We start from the raw sequence: 20,758 nt of genomic DNA, 5'->3' as shown, positions 1-20,758 counted from the left end.
CCGATCAGAAAGGAAATGTCACGGGCTTGAGAAACTTTGTTGGCCAGGTATAGTGGTGTACATTTTTAGTCCCAGCACTTAGAAGGCAGAGGCAGGAGGATCTCTGTGAGTTTGAGGTCAGCTTTGTCTACACAGCAAGCTCCAGGCTAGCCAAGGCTACATAGTGAGACCCACCTCAAAACCAACCAACCAACAAAACGAAACAAAACAAAACAAAACAAAATGCATCTCCATCAGGGAGTGAAAGTCGGTTCATTCTTGAATCTACCGTAGTTTACGTGTTGCTCCAGCCTGCAGGTTCCCTGAGCCCAGCTTCTGCTCACGGTCAGCCCCCTTCTCCCACTACCCTGCCCCAGACTAGTGCTGCTGAGGCCCTGTACACACACGTGCATGCATATACACACTTACCGACCTGCACACGTGCACACCTGAACACACCTGTTGTGGGGAGCCTACCAGAAATGACCACTCAGACACGGTTTATAGCCGACTGAAAGTCTTTATTCTGGCTGCCTGGGACCACACTCAGGGACTCCGTTCTCAAGGGTAATGCCAAGTGTTCAGAGTAAGGGTTTTTTTAAAGGCAAAAGCTACATCGTGATATCATCCTGGGTAGCTGCAGGGAGAGGTTTTGCACAGACAGTTTAACAGAAGCTAAGTAAGTTAGCTAGGGGCATCTTGACCTAAGGTTCTTATGATAGAGCTGAGTAAGTTTCCACAGGAGATCATCAAGGAGATCAGATTCTAGTTAAGCCTAAAATGACCTCAGCAAGAATTTAAGGTGGAGGAACCTCTGCCCTGTCTTGGCCCATCACAAACACATATATCCACAAGTGTACACATATATATATATGTGTGTGTGTGTGTGTGTGTGTGTGTGTGTGTGTACACATACATATATATACACACACATATATATGGACAGATATGTATACACACATACGAATACACATATATACACACATATGCAGAACAAATGTACTCACATACACAAACACATGTACATCTACACATTCACATCCACATCCACACACTTGGGTAATGAGTATGTACAACATCCCCAAACACAGTCTCCTGGCAGGGTGGCAGTGACCTCTCTAGGGTTTAGTTGAGGCTCCGAGACAGCATCTTTGGGAGTAAGCTGTATCCTCCAGCAGGGAGCAGACCCTGTGCGAATATGTGCTGCGATATCTTAGGAACAAGGACCCGACACAGGATTGGTCACATGGCCACATCAGGACGTTCATTCAGCGGGCGAAGGAAGGAAAGGCCGCATCAGCTAGGGTAAGCCAACCCGCGGGGTGAGGAGCTCAGGAAGCTACTGAACCATGGGTACCCAGAGCATTTCTGGGACATCTACAACTGGGCTGAAGGATGGCAGTTAGACAAAGGCCGGAGTAAAGGCTCTTACCCCGAGGAAAAGGTCTGCACACCCATGCTGAGAGGAGGTCAGACTGGGTGATGGAGGAGAAAGGATGGTTTTGAAATGACGCCCTGGCCCCGATCACGGCAGCAGACATTGCAGTTTTGATCACTAGCCTTCAGATCGTTGAGGAAGTGGGCTGCTGTGATGGTTCGGTGGGTAGAGGGGTAGGCTGTATAGCCATAAGGGTCTGAACTGGAATTCCCAGTCAAAAGTTGCCTGGCTGTGTTCACCTGTATCTCTAAGCCAGAGAGGGACGGAGACAGGAGGATGCTGGTTGGGGGAGAGGGTACTGATGGCATCCAGCCTAGCTCCAGGTTCAGTGAGAGATCCTCTCTCACAGGAATCAGGTGGAAGATGATAGAGGAGGGCACTGGAGGTCCTCTTGTGGCTCAGCACACACACACACACACACACACACACACACACACACACACACAGAGTCATACACATCTGTACAAACACGTGCACATCCACCACACACACATCCACCTACACACTTGTACACCCACACACTAACACATACACCACATTTGCACCTCACACTCACAAATACACATTTACAAACACTGACATACCTGCACATTCACAAATATGCACATTGACACATGCACACGTTTACACACACACACACACACAGAGTTTACATTTCTCTGCTTACACTCTGGCTGTGAATATAAAAATGAGGGTTTATGACGTAGGTCATACATAGGGAATACTCAACAGATACTTGCAGAAAACAACCAGACAATCTGTCTAGAAGGGAGGGAGAACTTCTTATACAGAATTCACCAGAGCCACAGGGCCTTGTCCCCAGCCAAGACGGTCTCTGGATAAGAGTGGTGGGCCTGCCTCCTCCATTCCTTTCATGATGGCTGCCACCATTTCTTAACAAATGGATAGTTAGTTCTTCTGAAAAGTCCCAGACAGTGCAGCAAAACTTTCTCAGGTGTCTGCTGGGCCCAAGGAAACACAGACCAGGCCCCTCAGGTGCTGCTTTTCAGGGTGAAGACCAAGGGATTGCAAGAGAGAGGGAATCTTCATCGTCCAAGCTTATCTGATTGATTTTTTCTATACTGGGAAGTGAACCTCCAACCTTGGGCACGCTAGGTTAACACACAGCACATGCCTGTTCCTTCTGTCCTCTCTTCCCTTTTGGTTTTGAGACAGGATCTCACTAAGTCGCCTGAGCTAGCCTTGTATTTGTGATCCTCCAGCCTCAGTCTTGAACTCACTTTATATGTAGCCCAGGCTGGCCCTACATTTGCAATCCTCCTACCTTACCATTCTGTGTAGTTGGGATCTAGGCTTACACTACTCATGTCTTCTCAGCCTGTTCAGAGATACCCTGATCTGTTGGAACTCATGCCTCACACTTGGTTAAATGCTTCCTATTATTAATTAAGATTTTGTGCTGCCATCACCTGAGGTCTTACTGCTGGCAAAAGCAGTTCCTAGGGCCAAGCCTGGTGTTGCTGGAGACACAGCTCCTGTTCAGACAAGTGCTCCTCCCACAAGAACCCATGCCCCCCCCAACTCTCTTGTATGCTAAAGTAGCCCACCCACGGGGTGCCAGCATACTTTCTTAAGACAACTTTGGAGGACGGGGAGTTGGCTCAATAGTTAAGAACACTGGCTGTTCTTCCAGAGAATGTGAGCTCAGTTCCCAGCAACTCCAGCTCCAAATAATCCGACTGCCTCTCCTGGCTTGTTATGTGCACGTACCCACAGGCTGCCGAGTACACACAATAGTTAAAAATAGAATACTTCTTCTAAAAAGTTCTGAAAAGGGCTGGAGAGATGGCTCAGTGGTTAAGAGCACTGACTGCTCTTCCAGAGGTCCTGAGTTCAAATCCCAGCAACCACATGGTGGCTCACAACCATCTGTAATGGGATCTGATGCCCTCTTCTAGTGTGTCTGAAAACAGCTACAGTGTACCCATATAAATAAAATAAATAAATTTTAAAAAATTTAAAAAGTATTTTTTTAATTCTGAAAAGCTCGGCATGGCGGCACACACCTTTGATCCTCCCACTCTGGAGAAGGGGCACAGAGTGAGTTCCAGGGCAGCCAGGCCTACACAGAGAAACCCTGTCTCCAACAAGAACAAAAAGTAGAGCAAAACAAAAACAACAAACACTCTAAGCCCTGAGTTTGGGAGACGGAGGCAGAAGGGTGAAGAGTTCAAGGTCATCCTCAGCTACAAAACAAGTTCAAGGCTAACCTGGGCTAACCCTGTCTCAGAAAAATCAGGAGAGAGAAGGTGGGTTAGGGAGGGAAATAGGGAAGAAGGAAGGGCAGAAAATAAAAGAGAAATCTCCCAGTGTCCCTCAAGGAAAGCTGTTTCGAGGAAACGTGCCAGGGGGCGCTCCAGACCTTAAGGTTTGCGGTGTGGTTTCCAGAGCTCTGACCCTCAAGGTCAGAGTCCACTTGTTCAAGCCCCAGATCTGCTACTAAATACACGTAGAGCAAATGGCTTAATTCTGTAAGCGCCAGCTTAAGCCTGTGAAAAATGGAAGTAATAAGAATAATTCCTGATCCAAAGAGTCGGGGGTGAAGGTTCAACCCGATGCAATGTGCAAGTCCCCAGGAGTAAATAAATTAATGCACAATCCTTACAATGGTGCCTGCCCTCCACCTCTAGTTACACTGGTAAGTGGTCATTATTATTTTCATTGCCATGTGTGCTGGAAATTTTGCAAATCTCATTGACTGGCCTCCCCCCCCCCCCACACACACACACTCTCACACGCATACCCTTGGCTCCCTGTTCTAACATGCCTGTCCCTCAAGGCCAGCTGAGCTTTCCCCCTTGGGGCTGACAGCTCCCTGCTCCCCACAGTCTTCAAGGGGCCCGTCCTTTCTTCCCTCTGCTTCCACACACACAAATATGCCAGAAACCTCGGTTCCCAGAAGAACGATTTCCTCAAATTAAGTTATCGTGAATTATGTGCACCCAGCCCCTGAGAGCCAAAGCAGACTGGCTGGCTGCCTCGTGCCCTTTGCTTCCTGCTTAAAGAACCAAGTCCCCATAAATTTCTTCCCTGGGCTGCATCTGCCCATTTTAAACCATTCTGCCTCTCTTTCTATCTGAAGCGGAGTGCCGTCCCGAGAGAGAGACAAGGTAATGTCTCGGACGCCTCAGACCTGGGACTCAGACAGAACCAGGCTTGAACGCCAGCTTCCTCTTAAGCAGATGACTCAGGCCTGAAAACAATGGCTGCTGCAGGGTTTGCTTTTGCAAAAGGGAGGGGCTACCAGACTGTGCAGCAGAGGATCAAATGAGAAGGGGGCTTGGCACAGACTCTCATTCTTCAACCCGCCTTTGAAGGTATGAAAAGAGGCCAGCGAGATGGCACAGCAGGGAAAACTGCTTGTTGCACATGCCTGTTGTTGACCGAGTTTGAGTCCCAGAACTTACACTAGAAGGAGACTCCTGAAAGTTGTTCTGGTCTCCACATGTGCTAGGGGGATAGATACACAGACACACACACACACACAGACACACACACACACACACACACACACACACACACACACACACACTGTGGTAGTTTGAAGAAAAATGACCCCCCAACCAGGTGTGGTGGTGCAAGTCTTTAATCCCAGCACTCAAAAGGAAGAGGCAGATGGATCTCTGTGAGTTCAAGGCTAGCCTGGTCTACAGAGCCAGTTCCAGCCCATCTAGAGCTGTTATACAGAGAAGCCCTGTCTTAAAAGCAAACAAACTAGAATGGCCCCCATAGGTTTACATATTTGAATGCTTAGTCCTCAGGGAATGGCACTACTTAACGAGGATTAGAGGGAAGGTCCTCGATGGAGGAGGAGGTGTCTTCTTAGAAGAAGGGTGTCGCAGGGGTGGGCTTTGAGCTTTCAAAAGCCCAAGCCAGGCCCAGTGTCTCTGACTTCCTGCTGCCTGTGAATCCAGATGTGGATCTCATTTCTTCCCCAGCACCATGTCTGCCTGCATGCCACTTTGCTCCTTGACATGATGATGATGGCCAGCCCCAATTAAATGTTTCCTTTTATAAGAGTTGCTGTAAGATTGGAGAGATGGCTCACTGGTTAAGAGCACTGACTGCTCTTCCAGAAGTCCTGAGTTCAATTCCCAGCAACCACATGGTGGCTCACAACCATCTGTAATGGGATCCGATGCCCTCTTCTGGTGTGTCTGAGGACACCTACAGTATACTCATATAAATTAAATAAATTAAAAGGAAAGAGTTGCTGTGGTCGTGGTGTCTCTTCATAGCAATAGAACCATGACTTAAGTACACACACACAGTGAGAGAGAGAGAGAGAGAGAGAGAGACAGAGAGAGACAGAGAGAGACAGAGAGAGAGACAGAGAGAGACAGAGAGAGACAGAGAGAGACAGAGACAGAAAGAGACAGAGAGAGATGCACATGCATACATGACAAAAAGGAAGTAAATTTTAAAATTAAAGGGGCGAAGAATTCAAGCCAGGAATGTCAAAGGTGAGAATTCAAGTCCACTCTGAGTTACATGAGCCCTCGTTGTATTAAGAACAAAAAAGACTCCGAGGATGGTCTGTCATGAAGATTCCCTCTAGGAGGGGATAGCAACAGTCTCTACCCACTCCGTATGCCCCCAAGGACAAACCAAAGTTTGAATTATTGTTCTTACTTATGGAGCATGGGTTGCTTACAGAAGTTTGGGAGACCTCGAAGCAGCCTCTTTAGAAAATCTTTTTCCAGCATGGTTGATGGCTTTCCCATAGCCACAGAGATGGAGCCCTCCCTTTTAGTTAACCTTTCTCAGTCAAGTACCTCTGAGACACACTCCCCTACCCCCCAAGCCATGACAGCTTGGGTGGAATCCCAGACAGGTGGCTGGGAAGTGTCAAAACCCACCAGAATCTCAGGGAAGGGCCCAGTGACCCTCTTCGTCCCTTTCTTCTCTGGGAAACGTCAATGGCCTATGCCACTCATGGTCTCTCGCAGCGAGGCTCAGCTGAACTCGTGAAGACAGCAGCTCTGATGCTCAGAGGACCACATTCTACAGCATGGTTCGTCTGACAGAGTCTGCAGACGCTGCTGCTGGAAGGACCGGGATGGTGCTACGGAAGGAAGTGGTGCAGTGTCCGTGCAGTGTCCGGTGTCTCGTTGCTGGTAAAAATCGTCAGCTTAGAAAGGAAAAGGTTTCTCTTAGTTCACATAGGTTGATGTCTATGTGCAGGTGTGGGCTGGCACAAGTTAAGCCGAGGCCTGTGATTGGACGGTGAGAAAGCGGGGCGGGCACAGAGTTTTGGTAAGGGGAGAGAGAGAGTGAAAAGAGAGAAAAGGAAAACCAAGACGGAGGCAGAGAAGGACAACCCAGATCTGTGTAGCCTTAAATGGCCATAGGTAGTTATGAATATTTCTTAAGGGACGGATTTCTATACGCCATTTATCTTGGTGGGTGTTTAATATCCTTATCAATTGATTGTGAGTTTACTGTGTGGACGTATTGTGGATTGAGGATTTAACATATAAATCTGATTGCTAAATGACAGCCGATTGAATCTTAATTTTAACGGGTTGCTGGGAGTTTATACCAGGGGGCAGTTGGACCTCTAGTGTCCTGATTTTACCAGGTAGCTGGGACCAGAGAGTTCCTGGCTGGCCAACTGGGAGAGGGTGGCTAGCAATGGGGGCGGGGCCGCACTAGAACTGGCCGCTGCTAAGATGAGAATACCCTGCAGATGCCATGTGGCCCTACGGTGTTGGTGCTAGCGCTGCAACAAGTTCACAGTCTGGAAGATTCCAGTCCGTGGTGGGTGGGCACTACTGCGTCTTAGATCTGTGATGATATGGTGCATTGTGGTCTGAGCTTGCAAAGGAGGAGGCCTGCCCAAGTCATGGCTATGCTTAGTCAATGGGAAGAGACTGGTGTCCCACTGTGCCCTTTGAGGACATACCCCAGTGACCTAAAACCTCCCCAGGCCACACCACTTTCTAAACAGCACCGGGCTGAGGGCTGAGCCTATAACACACGGACCTTTGGAGATATTCAAGTTCTAATACCGCCCGGCTACTACTGGTTGTCAACATGCAGGATCTAGACTCACCTAGGAGACAGGTCTCTGGGCACATCTGTGAGGAAGTTTCTAGACTGGGTTCACTGGGGTGGAAGGCCCACCCTGAATGTGGGTGACGCCATCCCATGGCCTGGGATCCTGGCCTGAATAAAAAGGAGAAAAAGAGCTCAGTACCAGTGTCGTCTCCCTCTGGTTTCTGACTGCGGATGTAACCTGTGTGACCACCTGCGTCACGGTCCCGCCGCCATGCCGTCCCCACAGTGATGGACTGTTCCCTTGAACTGTGAGCTGAAGTAAATGCTTCCTTCCTTAAGTTGCTTTTGTTGTTGTTGTTGTTCATTTGTTTGTTTTTCCAGAAGGAATGAGGAAAATGACTAATCTAAGGTCCAAAACAGAGATGGTGGCACCAGGGTTTGGGAGTAGGGGACAAAGTGACTTGATCTGGAAGGAGGGGAGAGACATTTCTGAGGAGAGAGGAGCTGGGAGCAGGGGCTGGGGGCAGAAGAAGCTGTTTTTTAGTTTATAGTTTCTTCCCTCCAACTCATTAAAACAAGAGGTCATCAACCAAGGGAATGAGGACTCACAAACTGAGATGAAAAGGTACCCAGGGGCCTCTGCGCGCTGCCCAGGCCACGTGGAAGAGCAGCAGCATTGGCCTACTGTGGAGATGTTGTAGTTTGCTCTGGCCCCGCTCAGCGCTGGACCCTGGTCTCAGGAGGGTCAGGATTCCTCTCAGCAGTAACTGGGGAGGGGAGAGGGCACCAGAGTTGAGAACAAGGGAGTAAAGGAGGGGTACACTGAGCAAGATGAGGAGTGAGGCCAAGGGGTGGGGCTGGGGGAATAATGAACTGTAGCAAAGTAGGTCAAAGGGATTAGGGAACTGGGAGGGGGTGTTTTCCTGTGCTCCAGTTTCAGATGTCATTATTAGGGGAACTAAAAAACTAGGGGAAGTTTGCTCTGTAAATGCTGAACTGTTTAAGGCTCGGAGCTAGGGAGATGGCTTACTGGGTAAAGTGAGGAACTGGGTTCAGATCCCCAGATCCCACATAAAAGCTCAGTGTTACTACATCTGTACTCCAGCATGGGTTTTGGGGGGGCAGGGTGAGGAAGAAAGGTGGATCCTGGGAGATCATTGGCCAGCCACTGCAGTCAGAACAGCAAGACTCAGTTTAGTGGGGGATGCTGTCTCAGAGGATAAGGAGAAGGGGACTGGGTAAGATGTCGCCTCAGGGAAAGGAGTTGCCCAGTAAGCTTGACGGTTTGGCTTTGATCCCTGGAAGAAGTGGTGGAAGGAGAGAACCAACTCCTGAAAGCTGTCCTCTGCCCTCACATGCACACACACCGTGGTACACATCTCCCCTGCCCACCACTAATAGTAAGGAGGAGAGCAATACAGGAAGATGCCCGGCATCAAGTTCTGTCTCTCTCTCTCTCTCTCTCTCTCTCTCTCTCTCTCTCTCTCTCTCTCACACACACACACACACACACACACACACAGGTTCACTTAAGTATGCACCTGAGCATGTGTACATGGACATGCACACACAAATTCAAAACTTATATAATTGAGTTCCTTTTATGTGCCCAGTAGCCAAGTGCTCCGTATTTACTGTGTCCCAATGAGCGTCCATTGAAGCTGGCACTGTCACTCTCCCATTGCATGGAGTCCCAGAAAGATCGAGAATCTCACCTGAGGGTATATGCTGAGGTCCAGCCTGGTGTCACAGGGTAAACTGAGGAAGGCAAGAAAGGTGTCAGCGACTGAGGGGGGCAGAAGTTGCTTACTTTTGGTAATTTTTCCTCTAACTCTCTGCTATTTTGTGGCCAAAAGGCACTGGCTTCTGGCAATTAACTCCTGCTGATAGCAGCAGGAGATTAAGAAATTTAGTTATTTGAGCTCTTATCTCTCTGGCTCAAGGGCTCCTTGCTGGCCAGGTGAGGAGCTTAGGATTCCTTAACTCTTTGTGAGTCAGAGAGAAAAGAAAAAGAAGAAAGTCAGGCATACACACAGACACATGGACACACTCACACATGCTAACACACACAAACACACCTTGGTTGGGTCTGACCACCTGTTTCACCAATTCCACACGTGTTCATGCATACTTATACGCATACACACCTACCTACACCCGTATGCATGTACATATATATAGACAGACAGACCCATACATATATAAGTTAGGTAGATGGGGCAGAGCCCCAAATACCACACTCTATTTCTTCTCTCAGGTAATATATACCTTCTAGACAAAAGTTCTTTTTTTTAAATTTTACTTATTTTATGTATATATGTATGAAGACACTGTAGCTATCTTCAGAAGCACCAGAAGAGGGCATCAGATCCCATTACAGGTGGTTGTGAGCCACCATGTGGTTGCTGGAAACTGAACTCAGGACCTCTGGAAGAGGAGTCAGTGTTCTTAACCACTGAGCCATCTCTCTAGCCCTGACAAAAGTTTATAAAATTACTTCATAGATACAATGTTACACAAAAGGGGAGTTACAGAAGGATGTTGATAGTAAGTTCAAAGCAGTATTTCATTCTATCAGCTCATTATAAGTTCAAAGCAACAGTTTCACATGGCCTCACTTTGCCATAGTGCACACCTGTGGCTTCATCCTTGGGTCTAACCTAGAATGAATGTTTTTCCTGGATCACACATCTGTCCCAACCCTGTTTCTCTTGTTAGTGCAATTTATGAAGACTCACTGTGTTCCTTATTATGCAGCCTTTACTTGCTATTCTAAGAGGAGGGAGCACATTCTGTTCTTGATTCTAACTTTATTACACCTTTCTGGCAAAACAACTAAAACCATCTCCTTGAACTTTCTTCCTAAAACGGTTTGAATCAAGTTGGGAATTCTATAAAGTCATTCATTCATCTAAAGACCATTAATTCATGAAAGTTCATCTCCACGTTGATCTGGAGGAAATTTGCCCAACAGGGTGGGCTGCTGCCCAGGAATCATTAGGCTAAACAATAGTGGCAGGAAAGGCACAGTAGCAGCGAGAAGCAATCCCAGGATGAAGCCTCTGGGGCTGGGCCTCTCTCGCTTGATTGCTTTAGCCTTTCCTGGATGGTTTCTGACAGGTTTACAACAGCAGAGAGGTCTGTACTACCTCAGTGTGTTGTGGGCTCATGGTATTTTGGCTCTCGGCTGAGTTACTCCACTGACTCAACCACAGCCTCAGGCAGGGGACCTGACCACAGCTGCCCAGTGGTTGAGCTGGAGTAGCATGAGCAGGGCGGGGGTGGGGGGTGGGGGGTGCGGTGTGTGCTGGAAAACTCTTCCTTTTGTGCTGAGTGGAGTTGCCCATTAGGGGCAGCTTATCTAAAAGAAGGGAGCATTGCCCAAACTTGGGTGACAGGACTCTGTTCAAAGAATGATCTTCTCAAGGACGGGAGAAAGGGACAGAACCAACACAAAGTGTCTCTGGTCTCTGCAGCTTCCTGTCACCCTGTGAGTTAGACACTAGCCTTCCAGGAAGCTTCTTTACCACTAAAGATAGCCACTCCATCAACTGAGCCACACCTCCAGCTCTGTCCGTGACTTTTTAGACAATGTTCTTGTTACATTAATGGACTGATTGATTTTCTGTCAGGGCGTGAGTGTGGAGGTCAGAGGACAATTTGCAGGAATCAGTTCTCTCTTTCCAGCACGTGGGTCCACAGAATTAAACTCAGTTCATTAGGCGCAGAAGCAAGCACCTTTTGGCCTTTGAGCCATCTTGCTAGGTTCAGCAGTGAGCTTTTAAAGAACTGATCCTAGACTCATGCAACCTGGAGGGGGAACCTCCTTAAATATCACACGCCTAAGAACCCACAGGCAAAGACGAAAAGAAGAAGAAGTGCAAGTCCAGAGCGAATGTTTCTGGGAACAGTGTGCACCGTGTATGACCAGAACCGGGAAGAAGAGGATTGAGGAACAGGAGATACAAATATACAAATGCTAAGGAGGCTCTCCCTCAAGGTGGTGTGAGCGCAGGGTCAGCTCTTTAAAGTCACAGACAGCGCTGGGGGATCCGGTCATTCTCTGCTGCATAGTGACTCTGAGACCAATAGAGCGTCAAAGGTCACTGACAGAGGACAAGGCAACTGTCTCTGAGTGAGTGTCCTGTGCCAGTGGAGGACTTTCTGCCCCCCACGGAGACAACAGCATTCTCCAAATGGCGGCTCTGTCACTACCCTGCACACCATGGCTATTACAGGGTCAAGGCTGGGTGCAGCCCACAGGGAGGAAGAATAGGGAGGGTGTGCCAGCTCCCCAGAGCTCACCATTTCGCACCTCAGCCTGAGGTTTCATGCCTTCGTGTCCACTGCTGAGAAGGAGGTTACCCAGCTGGCTTTCGATCTTTGTCACACATGAAGCTGGGAAGTGAGTCATGGGGGAGAGGTGGGGCAGCCTTGTTACTACAGAAGCAGGGAGAAGGGTCACTGGTGGACAGCTAGCAAATCCCATCAAGTCACTGCCCACAGAAGTCTAATTTCCAGTAGGTTCTATTCTAAATGGTATTAAAGGTGGCTGAGTAAATAAATATCCCCGGGAGCTTCGGGAAAGAGAGGTGCTGAAGTAACTGAGGAGGGAACAAGTGAATGTTGTCCAAGAGGAGCTGCAGAGCTTCCTGTGGTGCTAGGAAAAGGCTAGAGGACAGGACCTGGCATTCTTTTATGGGGCAGGGAAGACAGGCTAATCTCAGCACAGGAGGCTCACTGAAGCCCATCATGAAGAGTGGTAGGTTGCTCAGCCAGTTGTGTGGGACTTTGTCCTGATTGCACACGGCCTTGTAGAGTATGGAGTGGGAAGTTGGCTGAAGAGGGGAGGACCCTTAACAGGGCAGCCATGGGAAAGCAAGGTGAGACTTTCTGGTGGTGTGGCTGTTGGTGTCCCCACACTTATGTCAATAATCTCTCACCCATTGTGCTGGTTAGCTTTTGTCAACTCAGCACAAACCTCGGTTGAGAAAATGCTTCCGTTAGATTAGGCCTACAAGCAAGTCTGTGGAGTCTTTTCTTAATTGGTGATTGACATGGGAGGGCCCAGCCCACTGTGGACAGCGCTACTCCTGAGGAGGAGATCCTGGATTGTTTAAGAAAGTGGGCTGAGCAAGCCAGCAAGAAGCACTTCTTCTTGGTCTCTGCTTCTTGATTGCTGCCTTCCCTCAGTTATGTATGGACTGTGGAGGTGTAGGCTGAGTAAAGCCTTTCCTCCCCAAGTTGCCTTTGGCCATGATGAGGCTCCTACAGAGCAGAAAAGAGCCTTGGGTCCAGAATGGTGATACAGGCAAGGGTGGCTACCTTATGTTCCAGAATAAGGCTATGTTGGAACATGGCCATATGCACTAAAACAAAGACAGAGACCAGCTGGAAGCATGTGTGTGAACCTATTGGAAGTGTGGCCAGTCGGCCCCTAAAGAGGCCTTATTAGTACTGTGACTGTGAGGGTAACTTTGCTTCCTGGGCACCACCCTATTCACCAGCTGATAAGAATCCTCTTCAATTCTAAGACGTTTGCAGGAGTCAGTGTAACTGTGCCTGTAAAACTGCTTCAAAGACAGTGAAAGATGGCCATTATTTCGTCTCTCTGCTGAGCGTCCGATTCTTTATAGAATGGGTAACAAAATGTCTGTCTTCTGGCATTGTCCTAAGGATCCGCTAAGAGAAATGATTAAAAAACAAAATTTGGAATTAAACAGGGAGATGGCGTTTTGCTGTATAGTTAGTCACCGACTGTATAGTTAGTCCCGTAAGACCCCCAGTCTTTTCTTCTGCAACTAGGGATCGCGTACTAGCCCTCCCTACCAGCCTGCTGTGAGCTTTAAGGGAGATGGCAGGAGTGAGTCCTTGGCGCTGTGCCCGGCCTTGTTAGATCCGCAGGTGCGGTGACGAACGCCACCTCCCACGGATCCCTACCAACAGCACAGCTGAGCTGTACCCTTCTGCCTCTGCTCAGCGCCCACGGTCAGCCCTGGGTGCCGGTATAATTAGCTCCATCTCCGTAGTGAGCAGCCGCGGCTGCTCATAGCCTCTGACACGACTGTCACCTCCCACTCAGTTCCCTAAATCAGCTATTCCCTTCGTTGAGTCGATCAGGTGAGCGTCACGGGAGGACAGCTTGCTCCTTACAACAATGGGTCCCAAGGACCCAGAGCGCGCCCCCTCCCCGCCCCTCCAACCTCCTTCACCCTGAGGCTGTGTACAGAAATAAAAGAAAAAAAAAGTTTGGGTGGGGAGCAGCCTCTAGTGTCTGCTGGGAAATCACGTTCCTTCAGACCCAATAGACTGCAGAAGAAAGGTAGTCTATCTCTTTAAGAGGCCTCCGCGGAGGGGAGGGGCCGGCCGGCGTCGCTCCAGCCCGCGCCCTCTGTTAGGCCCGCCTCCTCTTTAGTGACAGACAAACAACCCAGTGGAAGTGAGAATTTTCGGCTTGACGGCAAAGCGGAGCAATAGAAGCCCGGGCCGGCCCGTGCGGGGCGGGGCTCTAGGAGGGCGGGGCGGACGAGGCCAGAGCGGCGGCGGGACGCGGGCGAGGAGCTGGGCCTCGGCAGGCGCCGGGTGAGTGAGGGGCGCGCGGGGCTCGAGGCAGAGGGACTGAGTGTTGAGGGTGGGAGACCTGGGACCGAGGATGGGATTGAGGCCGAGGGCAGCGTTTGCTCGACCTCCAAGCATGGGCACGGTGCCGATTCGGTCATCCTCCTGCCGTCGGTACCGGCCCTCTTTCCTTCTCCACTGCCCGGCTTCGGTCCAGGCCTCTCTCATCCGCTTTTTCCCCCCGCAGCGCTGCAATGCCCGGGGTGTTCCAGTGCTGGTCTCCACCCTCCTCTTTTCCCCGGGCCCTGCAGATCTGATCCTTCGCCGCCCTCCCTGGGCTTAGGCTGCTCCCGGGCCTGGTTCTGTTCCTTCTCCATCCCTCGCTCTGGCCACCCTCAGAGTCCGCCCCTTGGTCTAGTATAGTAAACTTTTTTCATCCTCCCAGTCTTCCTTCTGAAGGCTTCCGGGGTCCCGAGTTCTGACCCTGGTGTGGCACTCTGAACACTCTGGTGTTCCTACATACGAGTAGCTTTGCAACTGTTTGAAAGTGTTGATTGACGTCTGCCTGTCCCAGCAGGTAGGAATGGCCACAAGGAAGAAGCCCTTACCTGATGTTGCTCCATACGCCCACAGTGTCTCAGCAGGGCAGACACTATAAATGTCTATTAAATGAATGAACGAAGGGCTTGGTTTTGTCTAGAGGAAGGGGATGCAACCCCTGACGCCCCATCTGTTGGGGATGGAAGCCACCTTTTGGAATGCTTCCTGCGCGTCAGGCACTAAGCCAACCTGGGCTCTCTGCAAAGAAGAAATAATGCAAGTCACACTTGTTAATTAAACTTTCCTAACAGTCACATCTCAGGAATGTAAAATATGCAAGCGAAATAGTTTATTAATGCTTTAGTTAATAAATTTCAGAATGCAACTAAGAACCAATGTAAAACTCGTGTTGATGGAGTTGTTGACTTTTTTTTTTTTTTTTTTTTTTTTTTTTTGTGCTAACTCCTTGAACTCTGGTGTGCTTCGCACTTGGGACAGCCCTTCTTGCTTCACAGAGACACCACAGCGGCCATTTGTCAAGTGGTGGGTCAGTAACCACATGGCCAGGGTGGCTACCTTGGCTGTGACAGGCTCAGTAGGGCGCACGTGCGAGGGTGTTTAATTCCAGTTATGGTCTTTTGAGGAGACTATCATTATTTACACTTACAGATTAAAGATAGCAAAGTTCCTAAAAGATTTTACCTGCCCACGGTTTGTGAGCAAAGGAGACAGGGCTAGGACCTCTGTCTATTGTTCTTTTGGGGGAGGGGGTAGTTTGAGAAAGGGTTTCTCCTGTAGACCTGGCTGTTCTGGAACTCTCTGTAGACCAGGCTGCCTCTGATTAAGGACATGTTTCACCGTGCCCAGCTTGTCTGTTGCTCTCGAATCTTGTTATTCTTTTTCTGTTCTGTGCTGCTTCTAAGAGGTGCCAAGAAAGTTTGGGGAGCAGGGTATGGGGACAGACTAGACTTCTTAAAACTGTGGTACCAGTATTTAGCATATTCTAGCATGCTCTCTGCTTAGATCACACCTTCCTAGATGGCTCACAAGCAAATGGGTAAGAAAAACCTGTCCATGGCTTGGGGGTGTGCACCTTTAGCCACACCACTATAGAGGCTAGGGCAGAAGGATTCCCTGACCACAGAAGTTCAAAACCAGCCTGGGCAGTAGAGTGGGAAAAGAAAAACCCACAAGGCAAGTCCTCCGCTGACCAAGTCCCCGGGATCCCTTAGCTTACCTGCATTAATGTAGCCTGGTCATAGGGGCAGAGCAGAAAACCTGTGGTCTGTAAGAGCTCAGAGATGCTGGGGATACTGGGACTGGAGTTGCCATCGGGGTGAGTTAATTCCTTAGTCGCTCACTGTGCTTTCTCCAAGAGGCCAGTACTGTTCTAGGCCCCTTGAGGTGACTAGACAGTGAAGTGACAGCCTTCATCTTCAGGGTGCCCAGGATGGTCTCGGAAAGGCACCTGGTGAGAGAGGACCAAGAATCCCTAGTGTGTTGGAAGTTGCCAAGTGGTGTCTTGGCCTAGCTGCATGAAGTATCCGTCGCCCTTGCCCCTGAAGCCGAGCCTGAACTTCTGTGCTGGGTAGTGCTTCTTAGCTTGCTGGGTCCCTGTGTGCAAACTGCTTGGTTTGTTTACTTCCCTGCCTGGCTGCTTAAGGCGCTTGAATTCCTCATTGCTCTGGGAGTGCTCACAGAATTGAAGTGGCTAGGGCCTATTGGCTGAGTGACCATCATGTACCACCATTTTGCTGGGCTGCTATGGAGCCAGCACAGGGTCTCCTGGGCAGAGTAGCAACAACACCACTTTTTCTGTGGGGGTTTCCTCCCTGTTTCCATCACACCTGTTCTCCACACCGTGGCAGGTAGGGCTCCTCAGTGCCGGGCTATGCGTTCCAGTGTTTGCAGCTTCTTCAGTCCATACGGTTAGAATCCACCTTACTTTGTGCTAGGTATTGTACGAAGTGCTTTGTAGGCGTTTTCCTGTCTCATGGTTACCTAGCTTTTACGAGGAGCGGTTCTAATCCCTGGCTTGACTATACTAAGGAGGTTGTCGGAACTGGGGTCCAAATGCAGGCCTGGCCAGTCTGTCTGTGTGGCAGGAGAGGACTGATCCAGAAGTGGAGGGTGGGCCTTTTTGTTGTCCCTAATTGGTGTCCTGGCTTGGCCTTGCTAGTTCCTCTGGACCTTAGTTCCCTTCTCTATGAAATGAGAGGAAAGGCTTGGCCTCATTCTTGGAGAACAATGCTGTGCTGTTATGGTCTCTATTGAATGAACTGGGCCCATAGCCTGGAGTTTTCGGGACAGGACAGGCCACCCTTAGCCTACTGCACCCCACCCTATTCATACTCTTCCCCTTTGTGTAACCATCCTGATCCGTTGGTGAGAAAGATCTAAGATTTTAACTTATTTTTATTTTATGTGTATGGGTGTTTCGCTCGCCCGCAGGTATGTATGCACACGCTATGCATGCCCGTGAAAGCCAGAAGAGGGTGTCAGATCCCCTAGAACTGAAGTTACAGACTTGTTAGCTGCCATGTGGGTATGTTGGGACTTGAACCCATGTCCCGTGTAAGAGCAGCCACTGCTCTCAACCACTGAGGCATCCTTCCAGGCCCAAGAGACAGTTCCTTAAAACTCATGTGTATTTTCTGTCGGATTCTGTTCCCCCTTTGTGAATCAATCGCATAATTATAGTCGGGGATGTGCAAGTTCTGGGATGTGGAGAGTATAGCCACTAATGGTTCATCGGACTTACACAGTGAGGCCTGAGGGCACTTTGGATGGAATTCTGTAGACACAGGTCTCTGCTGGGCATCGTGCTGCAAACTAGGGGCCTGCAGGTAGGGGTAGGTATACCATTCTGAAGCTCTGTGCTCAGGTTCTTTCCCTTCCTGGACCACGGTCTCCATCTCAGCCTCCAGGAAAATCATCTGGGGAGGCTTCAGTGACCTGGCTAGCTACTGGCTAGCCACCGTGGAGAGCCATTGGTTTAGAGCAATGATCCTCAACCTTGCTGATGCTGTGACCCCCTAATACAATTCCTCATGTTACCGTGACCCCAACCATACAAGTATTTTCATACCCACTGATCTAGAGTCTTCCTCATGACCCCATGGTGCATGTGAACCACCCTGGGTGGCATGTGACGGCAAGTCCTGATCCAGAGGATGTGGGCTGCAGGGGTACTTCCCCATTCGTACTGACTCCTAAGGGGTACCCACGTGTCCAGTTACCAGGAGAGGCTTCAGAGACAGGACTGTAAAAGCTGGAGGCTGCAGATGCTCGTCAAGGCCTGGCAGGCAGCACATACGCCGGCGAGTATTAACGGCACCTGATGATTGATGGCCAGGAAGCCAGAGGGGTGGGCTTGTCTGAGCACATACAAGTTGGCCATTCGGACAGGGTGTTGGAACCGGGGGACGGCAAAGGTGCAGAGTCAGCGTGAGCAGTATGTGGAATCTACAGGGATAAGTGTAGACACTGGGGAGCTGACCCAGGTTTAGATACCCTGATAAGGCCATTAACCCCCTGTTCTCTAAGAACAGGAGTTCCAGCAGGTGGCTGCGGGATGGACGAATGTGAGGCCTGCGCTCAAATGTCAATACAGAGGAGATCTTTCAGCTCCTGCGTTTGTTGTTGTCACCTTCTATCCTGTGGCTTTCCTCTCCTGTACCTCTTCTACACCTCAGGGCCTCACGCTAGTTCAGGGAGGGTGAACTGAGGGAAACTGAGTCATTCTTCAGCTGAAAAGATTACAGGGGGAAGCCTCCTGCTTTGACCAAGATTCTGATCTTGATTAAGAAGAGGGTGTGACCTCCAGTTACCTCCTCAGTAAGGCTGCACTCTGTCACAGGATGCATAAACCAAACTCGCCAGGCCTCCCCCACTGCGTGGCAAGCAGATTAGAAGAGAAAGCACACAGGGATCCTACGAGCTGGGGGAGGGGGAGCTGGGAGCCTTCTGGCATCCTCTAACCCCTGTACCTCCTGGGAGGGACTGCCTTTCCCTTTCCCTTCCTAAGCTGGGCTCCAGTTCTGCTGGCAAGTTCAGCCTGAAGCTTCCCTGCCGGGGGGGATGGACAAAACTCCACAGGGCCTTTCCTGATGAAGCCCCCCTTCCAGAAGCTACTTGGACACTGTTCCACCAGAGAGCATACAGTGCCACTGGCCCGCTTCTCTGGCTCTGTCATTGGGGGACAGCATCAGTACTGTCTGTGTGGGCCTCTCTTCTGTCTGCCCGACCATTTTTGTATTTGTGGTGCCCTCAAGGCGGCTGCAGGGTGCTGGGGTCTTGCTCAGTCCTAGAGGCAGTGAATAAAGAAAGCAGGGGGTGAGGTGGTGGTGGTGGAGGAGGGTCAGAGTCCACCATTGGGGGTGGAAGGGGCCGTGGGCCGGGAATGGGACTCCAGTGCACTCATGCTGGATGATTGCTATTGAACTGAGCGCAGTCCCGTGAAGAGTGGAACTAGGGGCTATTTATAGCCCTGAGAATTTTGCAATGTTATTGAATTGCTTCGACCTAATTTCCCACTTCCTTTCTAAGATGGAAATGGAGAGTTGGCAGACACATGCTAGAGGGCTTCCCTACAAGGGGATCCTTCATCCCCGAGCGCTCGCTGTCTGGGAAGTCCTGCTCCACTCTCCTCCCTCCTTGGTTTCCAGGGGAGGGAGAAGAGATCGTTTCCCCCTAACTAGATTCTCCAGTAAGACTTGCTTTAAGTTAGTCCTGAAAACAGGATTGTGTGGGGACACTGTGTTGCAAGGCTTCCGGACCTGGTGGGAGCAGTGCCTGCCTTCCGCCTGTTGGAAGCCAGCTCTGGTTTGTGGGAGTAGAAGAAGCCAGAGCCACGGGGTTTCAGTGTACTGGTCCTTTTCTGCAGGAGGATATAGTGAAGGCGTTGTGACTCCATAACTATGCTAGACATATGACAGAATGTGGGAATGGCGTATGCTCGTGGAAGAATGATACCGACCAGAGGCAAGGTCCAAATGGGCTCTGACGCTTGAGTAGGAGCTTCTGACAGCTGGTAATAGGGACTTTAAAGCTGCAGGAGAAATGAGGGAACTCGGCCTCAAACAGCCAGGAAGGGTCTGCCTAACCTGGCCTGAGCACCACCTGTGACAGTGTGGACTACCTTCTGTAGACCGTGGAGGGCCATTTTCTGGTAGATGGGTCCCAGAGCATCTCTGGTTTTGCCTTTGGATACTGCAGACCCAGAGGCTCCATCGAGTAGCTGTGCTGGTCATGTACTAGGCTGTCTTCTTTGATGTGGGTTTCTAACATTCTAGGCAGGTGACTGAGGATGCCTCTGACTTCTCTTGTCTAGAGAGCACACACCTACAGGCTTGCTGTGTGGGCCGCATGGCCTAGGCCTGACACCCCAGCAACTCAGGAGGCTGAGGCAGGAGGATTACAAGTTAGACCTGGGCAACTTTTTGAAACCCCTGCCTTAAAATAAAAATAAAATAAGGCTAAAATAGAGCTTGGGGGGGGGTACAGGGAGCTCTCCTAGCAAGCTCAGAGCCCTAGCTAGCTGAGAACCTCAGTTGTAAGTGAAGGAGACAGAAGAGGGGTGGGAGGAAGGCTTTGAGTGGTGCCTTCAAATGATGTAATTGTTAGCTAATGTCCTTATCATAGGAAGGACAGTGTGGAGGGAGACTGAATCAGTTTTGATATAATTCACTTCTCTCTTGTCGCCCCCACCCCCCACATGCCTCCTTCCTTCCCTTCCAGTCAGATGATGAGTGTCCCTGAACTTTCACATCCTTGCCTGTATAGAAGGACGTTTTCAGGGTTCCTGAGGCATCAGCTATAAAATGGCACGGGAGCAATGGTTAAAGCCTGTGTTCACAAGCATTGTGTCTGCAGACCCCAGTCACCCTGTAAATGGCCTGCTGTTAACAAACCAGTCCTCCCTGAGAGGGTTTTGCTCATGAATTTAGCTAGCGTTATCTAAGTGCGCCCGGGACACATCCGTCACCTCATGCCATGACACCACCATCTATTCTGGCCTCGACTGTAGTTTCTTAAGCTTGGCCCGGTCGGTCTTGGACTGTTCCTTTGCAGCGAGCAGAAATGCTGGCTAGCGGGAAACGTCACATGGAATCCGGGAAGAGCTCATCTCTTAGGATTCTTCTCATTGCTGGTTTTGGGCCTCGTGTCAACTGTGCTGCATAGCTTCCCCTGCGAGGCTCTTAGCTTTTCCCGTGGCTTTGG

General features: G+C 50.0%; 1 protein-coding gene across 3 annotated transcripts in view; it reads left to right on the top strand.

Annotated features, from left to right (window-relative positions):
• The window catches only part of Elmo2 (engulfment and cell motility 2), a 273,759-nt gene that overhangs the window by 222,296 nt on the left and 30,705 nt on the right, over window positions 1-20,758 (top strand). The window contains exon 1 of one of the 3 annotated variants that reach the window (XM_006235599.5): window positions 13,864-14,020. The exons of 1 other annotated variant lie outside the window; for it this stretch is intronic. The gene's annotated coding sequence lies outside the window, so the exon portion shown is untranslated. 3 annotated transcript variants of the gene reach the window in all.

The sequence above is a fragment of the Rattus norvegicus genome, chromosome 3, assembly GCF_036323735.1.
Source record: "Rattus norvegicus strain BN/NHsdMcwi chromosome 3, GRCr8, whole genome shotgun sequence".
Classification (NCBI taxonomy): Eukaryota; Metazoa; Chordata; class Mammalia; order Rodentia; family Muridae; genus Rattus; species Rattus norvegicus.
The sequence above is the reverse complement of the archived record's forward strand: the minus strand, read 5'-3'. Positions and strand labels throughout refer to the sequence as shown.